This window comes from Lepidochelys kempii, chromosome 1, assembly GCF_965140285.1.
Source record: "Lepidochelys kempii isolate rLepKem1 chromosome 1, rLepKem1.hap1, whole genome shotgun sequence".
Classification (NCBI taxonomy): domain Eukaryota; kingdom Metazoa; phylum Chordata; order Testudines; family Cheloniidae; genus Lepidochelys; species Lepidochelys kempii.
The window spans coordinates 117,632,878-117,641,722 of record NC_136380.1 but is presented as its reverse complement, the minus strand read 5'-3'; the positions used below and the strand labels follow the sequence as shown (position 1 = coordinate 117,641,722).

The following is an 8,845-nucleotide window of genomic DNA, read 5'->3' as shown; positions in this document are numbered from 1 at the left end:
ACTATTTCTGTCTGTGTATCTTTTTTGTAACTTAAGGTTTTGCCTAGAGGGGTTCTCTGTTTTTGAATCTAATTACCCTGTAAGATATCTACCATCCTGATTTTACAGGGGGGATTTCTTTATTTCTATTTACTTCTATTTTTTATTAAAAGTCTTCTTGTAAAACACTGAATGCTTTTTCATTGTTCTCAGATCCAAGGGTTTGGGTCTGTGGTCACCTATGCAAATTGGTGAGGCTTTTTATCCAACATTTCCCAGGAAAGGGGGGGTGCAAGTGTTGGGAGGATTGTTCATTGTTCTTAAGATCCAAGGGTCTGGGTCTGTAGTCACCTAGGCAAATTGGTGAGGCTTTTTACCAAACCTTGTCCAGGAAGTGGGGTGCAAGGTTTTGGGAAGTATTTTGGGGGGAAGGACGCATCCAAACAGCTCTTCCCCAGTAACCAGTATTAGTTTGGTGGTGGTAGCGGCCAGTCCAAGGATAACGGGGGTAATATTTTGTACCTTGGGGAAGTTTTGACCTAAGCTGGTAAAGATAAGCTTAGGAGGTTTTTCATGCAGGTCCCCACATCTGTACCCTAGAGTTCAGAGTGGGGGAGGAACCGTGACACCAGCCATTAAACAAAAGGAAATCTAACACATTTCTAGCTAGATTACTTACTAACTTAACAGAGTTTCTGAGACTGCATTCCTGATCTGTTCCCGGCAAAAGCATCACACAGACAGACCCTTTGTTTCCGCCCCTCCAAATTTGAAAGTATCTTGTCTCCTCCTTGGTCATTTTGGGTCAGGTGCCAGCGAGGTTATCTTAGCTTCTTAACCCTTTACAGGTGAAAGGGTTTTGCCTCTGGCCAGAAGGGATTTTATAGCACTGTATACAGAAAGGTGGTTACCCTTCCCTTTATTTTTATGACATGCCCCCCAAATCAAATATAGGTAAAAAGACTAACAATATTTTCCACATCTCAAGGACAATTTTAACCAGTTGATTCTGGGAAACTTTCATGGCAGAGTGCATCAGCCACTTTGTTTGACGCTCCTGAGATGTGTTGTATGCCAAAATCAAAATCTTGGAGAGCTAAACTCCACCCAATAAGTTTTTTGTTATTTCCCGTGGCGGTATGAAGCCACTGTAGCGCAGCATGGTCGGTTTGCAGGTGGAAACGCCGTCCCCAAACGTATAGGCGTAGCTTTTCCAGAGCGTAGACAATGGCTTAACATTCTTTTTCACTGATTGACCAGTGGCTTTCCCTCTCAGACAGCTTCTTGCTGAGAAACATGACAAGATGGAACTCTTGATTTGGTCCTTCCTGCATTAAGACTGCTCCCACACCACGCTCGGACATATCTGTGGTTACTAGGAACAGTTTGTCAAAGTCTGGGGCCCTTAGCACAGGGTCAGACATGAGTGTTGCTTTAAGGCCTTCGGACACTCTTCAGTCCACTGCACTGCATTTGGCTGTTTCTTTTTGGTTAGGTATTTGGCTGTTTGCAGTACAAATCGTCTATAATATCCGGCCAAGCCTAAGAAGGATTGGACCTGTTTCTTTGACTTTGGGACAGGCCACTTTTGGATAGCATCCACTTTGGCCTGTAGGGGGTTGATAGTTCCTTGACTCACCTGGTGTCCAAGGTAAGTCACTCTGTTGAGGCCTATTTGACACTTCTTAGCCTTAAAGTTAGTCCTGCCTCCCTTATGCGCTCAAAGACTTTTTGTAGATGTTCCAAGTGTTCTGCCCAGGAATCCAAAAATATGGCCACATCATCAAGGTAGGCGACTGCATATTCTCCCAATCTTGCTAGGAGACCATCTACAAGTCTTTGGAAGGTGGCAGGTGCATTCCGCAGCCCGAAAGGGAGCACATTAAATTCATACAACTCAACATGTGTGGTGAAGGCTGACCTTTCCTTGACGGATTCATCTAGTGGTACCTGCCAGTACCCGTTGGCTAAGTCCAAGGTACAGATGAACTGGACCCATCCCAGTTTCTCTAATAGTTCATCTGTGCGTGGCATTGGATAGTTGTCTGGACGAGTCACAGCATTTAGCTTACAGTAGTCCATGCAAAAACGTATCTCCCCATCTGGTTTGGGAACTAGAACCACTGGAGATGCCCATGCACTGCCAGAAGGGCGGATTACCCCCATCTGTAGCATATCCTGGATCTTCCGTTCTAGAGCAGTTTTAGCTTGAGGAGACACCCGGTAAGATTGGGCTCTAATTGGGTGAGCATTACCTGCGTCAATGGAGTGGTATGCCCGTCTAGTCAGTCCTGGGGTGGCTGAGAATGTCGGCGCGTAGCTAGTGCACAGCTCCTTGATCTGCTGTCGCTGCATACACCCAAGGGTCATGGAGAAGTTCACCTCTCCCACGCCACCATCACTTTTCCCTTCGTAGTAGACACCTTCAGGCCACTCAGCATCATCTCCTCCCTGGGCTGTAAACTGACAAACCTTTAATTCTCTGGAATAAAAGGGCTTTAGAGAATTAATATGGTAAACCTTAGGCTTTCGGTTGGAGGTGGGGAATGCTATGAGATAATTAACAGCTCCCAGGTGCTCTTGGACTGTGAATGGCCCTTCCCATGATGCTTCCATTTTATAGGCCTGGAGCACCTTTAAGACCATGACCTGGTCCCCTACTTGGAAGGACCGCTCTGGCATGTTTATCATACCAGGCTTTTTGTTCTTTTTGAACATCCTGTAGGATTTCTTTAGCAAGGGCTAGAGAGGTTTGGAGGGTGTTTTGTAGGTTAGTTACAAAGTCCAGAATGTTAGTTCCTGGAAAAGGTGTAAACCCCTCCCATTGCTGCTTCACCAACAGTAATGGCCCCTTAACCTCGCGGCCATATACAAGTTCAAATGGTGAAAACCCTAAACTGGGATGGGTACAGCTCTGTAGGCAAAGAGCAACTGCTGCAACAGTAGGTCCCAATTATTGGAGTGCTCATTTAAGAATTTACATATCATGGCCCCCAAAGTTCCACTAAACTTCTCCACCAGGCCATTTGTTTGATGATGGTAAGGGGTGGGAACCAAGTGATTCACCCCATGAGCTTCCCAAAGGCTTTCCATAGTTCCTGCCAGGAAATTAGTTCCTGCATCTGTGAGGATGTCGGAGGGCCAACCTACTCTGGCAAAAATGTCTGCTAGTGCTTGGCACACACTTTTAGCCCTAGTGTTGCTTGGAGCTACTGCTTCCAGCCATCAGGTGGCAAAATCCATGAAAGTCAGTATATACTGCTTTCCTCTGGGTGTCTTTTTCGGAAAAGGAGCCAGAATATCCGCAGCTACTTGCTGAAATGGAACCTCAATGATGGGGAGTGGCTGGAGAGGGGCTTTGACCTGGTCTTGGGGTTTTCCCACTCATTGGCACACCTCACAAGACCGGACATAGGTAGAAACATCCTTTCCCATTCCCTCCCAATGGAATGACTTTCCCAAATGGTCTTTGGTTCTCTTCACCCCAGCATGGCCACTAGGATGATTGTGGGCTAAGCTTAATAGCTTTACCCAGTACTTAGTTGGAACTACCAACTGTCTCTGAGGATGCCAGTCTTCCTGGTGTTCGCCAGAAAGAGTTTCCTTGTGTAAAAGTCCTCTTTCTACAACAAACCTGGATCATTTAGAAGAGCTGAGAGGCGGTGGGTTGCTCCGTGCCGCTGTCCAACCTCTCTGGAGGCTTTCATCTGCTTCCTGTTTGGTCTGGAACTGTTCCCTTGATGCTGGAGACATCATTTCCTCATTGGATTGTGGACCTGGGCTTGGTCCCTCTGGAAGCGATGCAGGTGATGGGGCTGTTTCCGTTGACTGTGAACTGCTCTCTGCTGGGACACTATGTTGGGGTTCAGGCTCCAGCTGAGCCTCTTGTGTAGGGTTATCGGCTGCTGCCGGTTCAGGTTCGGTGGGGCCCTCTGGTGTTGGGGTTGCAAGTACTGGATTCAGTGCTGGCAATGGGTCTGGTGCTGGTTGTTCCGCCGGTTCCAGTTCTGAGACTGCCTCTGTCTGGGTCTCTCTGACTGGATCCACTACTGCTGTTGCAGACGTTGGCATGGGGTCCGGTTTCATCACCTCTGACCAGGTCCTGGTAGAAGTTTCCAGAACAGAGCTAGGTGTGACAGTTTGCTTAGCCTGGCTGTGGGTGACCATTCCCACCCTCTTGGCTAGCTTCACATGATTGGCCAAGTCTTCCCCCAAACAGCATGGGGATGGGATAATCATCATAGATTGCAAAAGTCCACATTCCTGACCAGCCTTTGTACTGGACCGGCAACTTGGCTGTAGGCAAGTCAAAAGAGTTTGACTTGAAGGGTTGAATTGTCACTTGGACCTCTGGGTCAATTAAATTGGGGTCCACTAAGGAACCATGGATAGCCGACAGTTGTGCTCCAGTGTCCCTCCACGCGGTGACCTTCTTTCCGTCCACACTCAGTTTCCCTTTGCTCTGAGGGTATCTGGTAGGTATCTGGGCCTGAGGACCTCTGGTGTGATTCTGGTGCAATGAACTTTTGGGGTTCTTGGGGCAGTTGGCCTTTACATGGCCCAGCTCATTACATTTAAAACATCGTCCAGCTGACGGGTCACTGGGGCAAGGTGGGTTGCTGGAGAATGGTGTGGCAGGATGATAATGTGTCTGGAGTGTTCCTTGGGGTGTAGTTGTGGCCTTGGGCTGCCCCCGGTAGTAGGGTTTGGTCTGAGGTTATCCCTTCTGGTATCCCCTCCAACTGCGACCAGGGTTGTTTCTCTCTCTTCCCTCCACCCGTTTTGTTCCGGTTTGCCCCACCTTTCTGGCAGTCTGAGACTGCGCATATTGATCAGCATAAGAAGGAAGACTTTCCGCTGAGTCCATTTTCTTATCCCATAAACACTGTCTTATATCCTCCTTGGACATATTCAGGAATTGCTCCTGAGTCATCAAATAACTCATTCCTTCAGAGCTAGTTACACCCCTTCCTTTGACCCATTTATCTAATAGATCCTTCATCTGGTTTATATAAGCCACATTACTTAGTCCAGGTCCTTTCTTAAGGGCTCTAAATTTTACTCTGTAAGTTTCAGATGTAACTTGAAATTCCTTTAAAACCAAGTCCTTGAATTTATTATAGTCAGAAGCCTCATTAATAGGCATCTTATTGAATATGTCAGTCAATTTTGCGACCAATGTGGTCATCTTGTAAGCTTCAGATATTTTATGGAGTATGCACAGTCTCTCAAGGGTGAGAAAATATTCAGTAATATCACTGGATTCATCATACTGTGGACATAGTCGTTCCCATTTGTGGATTGTTGGGTAAAGATTGTTAGGATTATCTGGTATATTCTGCTGAGCCTTTGGCTTCTCCATTTCCAGTGCATGCTTCCTCTCTTTTTCCTTCTCCTCCAGTTCCTTTTCCCTTGCCTCCATAGCTCTCTGGTGGGCAGCCTCTCGGGCTTTTTCTGCCTCTTTCGCTGCCTCCAGTCTGGTTAACTCCACTTTGTGTTGTGCCTTGGTTTCTGTCATCCTAGCCTCCCTGTTTTTAACTAACTTTACCTTGTTAACTAACTAACCCAAGAGTTAGAAAGAAAACCATAAAACAAAACCAAAAATCCTGGCTTGCAAAATTGTGCTGTAACATGATACCTATGTTCTCTGACAGCTATTCTCAGCCTACAGAAAAATCCTTTGTTTAAAAAAAAACCTAACACCTCTGTCTCCAGGCAAATAGACAGAAAACCCTCTAGCTGCTCTCAGCTTAAAAAAAAAACCTCTTCAGGTCTGTGAAAAACTTGTGAATTTCCCTGCAGGAAGTTAACTACCCTGCCTTTAGGTAGAGAAACTCCAGCTCAAAAAAGAAAAATCCCTTTGTAAAAAACTAACACCTCTGTCTCCAGGCAAAGACACAGAATCTACAGCTGCAATCCTCTTTTACAAAACCTTTTAAAATCCTGCTGTGCTTCTGGTTCAAAATGATCTCAAAACGATCTAAAAAAAAGAAATCTCAAAATGATCCCACCGCTCTGCCACCATGTCAAGGTTCCTTCCCCACTCTGAACTCTAGGGTACAGATATGGGGACCTGCATGAAAGACCCTCCTAAGCTTATTCTTACGAGCTTAGGTTAAAAACTTCCCCAATGTACAAACTTTTGCTTGTCCTTGAACCGTATGCTGCCACCACCAAGCATGTTTAACAAAGAACAGGGAAAAAGCCCACTTGGAGACGTCTTCCCCTCAAAATATCCCCCCAAGCCCGACACTCCCTTTCCTGGGGAAGGCTTGATAAAAATCCTCACCAATTGGTACAGGTGAACACAGACCCAAACCCTTGGATCTTAAGAACAATGAAAAATCAATCAGGTGCTTAAAAGAAGAATTTTAATTAAAGAAAAGGTAAAAGAATCACTTCTGTAAAATCAGGATGGTAGATACCTTACAGGGTAATCAGATTCAAAACATAGAGAATCTCTCTAGGCAAAACCTTAAGTTACAAAAAGACACACAAACAGGAATATACATTCCATCCAGCACAGCTATTTTACCAGCCATTAAACAAAAGGAAATCTAACACATTTCTAGCTAGATTACTTACTAACTTAACAGAGTTTCTGAGACTGCATTCCTGATCTGTTTCCGGCAAAAGCATCACATGGACAGACCCTTTGTTTTCCCCCCTCCAGCTTTGAAAGTATCTTGTCTCCCCCTGGGTCATTTTGGTCAGGTGCCAGCGAGGTTATCTTAGCTTCTTAACCCTTTACAGGTGAAAGGGTTTTGCTTCTGGCCAGAAGGGATTTTATAGCACTGTATACAGAAACGTGGTTACCCTTCCCTTTATTTTTATGACAGGTTGCTTCTGCTTACACCAGCTGTCAAGGTTCCTTCCCCACTCTGAACTCTAGGGTACAGATGTGGGGACCTGCATGAAAACCTCCTAAGCTTACTTTTACCAGCTTAGGTTAAAACTTCCCCAAGGTACAAATTATTTTACCCTTTGCCCTTGGATTTCCACTGCCACCACCAAACTTTATCTGGGTTCCTGAAAAAACGTAGTTTGGACACATCTTTCCCCCAAAATCCTCCCAACCCTTGCACCCCACTTCCTGGGGAAGTTTTGGTAAAAATCCTCACCAATTTGCATAGGTGACCACAGACCCAAACCCTTGGATCTTAGAACAATGAAAAATCATTCAGTTTTCTTACAAGAAGACTTTTAATAGAAGTAAAAAGATATCACCTCTGTAAAATCAGGATGGTAGATACCTTACAGGATAATTAGATTCAAACATAGAGAATCCCTCTAGACAAAACCTTAATTTACAAAAAAGACACACAGACAGGAATATTCGTTCTATTCAGCACAACTATTTTCTCAGCCATTTAAAGAAATCATAATCTAACACATACCTAGCTAGATTACGTACTAAGTTCTAAGACTCCATTCCTGTTCTGTCTCCGGCAAAAACATCACACAGATACAAACAGACCCTTTGTTTTTCTCCTTCTTCCCAGCTTTTGAAAGTATCTTGTCTCCTCATTGGTCCTTTTGGTCAGGTGCCAGCGAAGTTACCTTTAGCTTCTTAACCCTTTACAGGTGAGAGGATTTTTCCTCTGGCCAGGAGGGATTTGAAAGGGGTTTACTCTTTCCTTTATATTTATGACACCAGCTTTTTAAAAAAATCACTTCTTTCTAAGTGACAAAGTTGAAAATTGTAAAAGTAAATGTCGTTTTAAGAAAATTGATCTAAAAAAATCTTTAAAACACTCCAACATGTTGTGGATATTAGCTTTGCTCTGTCCCCACCCACAGACTTTCTATCTGTACATTACTATATCTAGGTACTTATGCAACACTGGCCTTTTGCCGGCCGGAAGTCGGGGCGAGACAAGCGTCCTCGCGCCGGGAGCGGGCCGCGGAGCCGGGAGCAGCCTGGGCTGGCCAGCTGAGGAGCCCGGACTCAGCCGCCGCCGCCGCCATGGTGTTCTACTTCACCTCCAGCATTGTTCCCTCCGTTTACACAATTGGTAATTGATTGGTAATTGATTGGTCCTGCTTTGAGCAGGGGGTTGGACTAGATGACCTCCTGAGGTCCCTTCCAACCCTGATATTCTATGATTCTATGATTTACATGGGAAAAGATAAATATTAAAATGAAGACCTGATAAAATATGGCTGGACTGAAGATATTTGGTTTCATGTGGATAAGCTCTCCTCTGCACACATGTACCTCCGATTACACAAGGGGCAAACAGTGGATGATATTCCCAAAGAAGTTTTGATAGACTGCGCCCATCTAGTGAAGGCCAATAGCAATCAAGGCTGCAAAATGAACAACATCAATGTGGTGTGTACACCGTGGACCAACCTGAAGAAAACGGCTGACATGGATGTGGGACAGATAGGGTTTCACAGACAAAAGGATGTGAGAACAGTGACAGTGGAGAAGAAGGTGAATGAGATACTGAACAGGCTAGAGAAGGCCAAAGTGGAGCGGTTCCCTGACCTGGCTGCTGAGAAGGAAGCCCGGGACAGAGAGGAGAGGAATGAGAAAAAAGCCCAGATCCAAGAGGTGAAACGGAAAGAGAAGGAGGAAATGAAGAAAAAGAAAGAAATGGAAGTTCTCAGGAGCTACTCTTCACTAATGAAGTCTGAGAACATGTCTTCCAACCAGGATGGAAATGATGCAGATGACTTCATGTGAATTGGGCACTCTCCCCTTTCTGAATCGTGAGATGGACTCCATGTCCTCAATAAGATGCCAAAAAACCAAATTCTGACTTCAGTTTCAGACCCGGTTTGAACCTTCACTGGCAATATCTGACCAGATCTGTGCCATGTATCTCCTAAAGACAGTATCTTAACTCTGTGTGTGTGT

General features: G+C 45.1%; 1 pseudogene; it reads left to right on the top strand.

Moving 5' to 3' along the window:
• Positions 1-8,098: 8,098 nt before the first annotated feature.
• LOC140905020 (coiled-coil domain-containing protein 25 pseudogene) lies at positions 8,099-8,845 on the top strand (annotated as a pseudogene).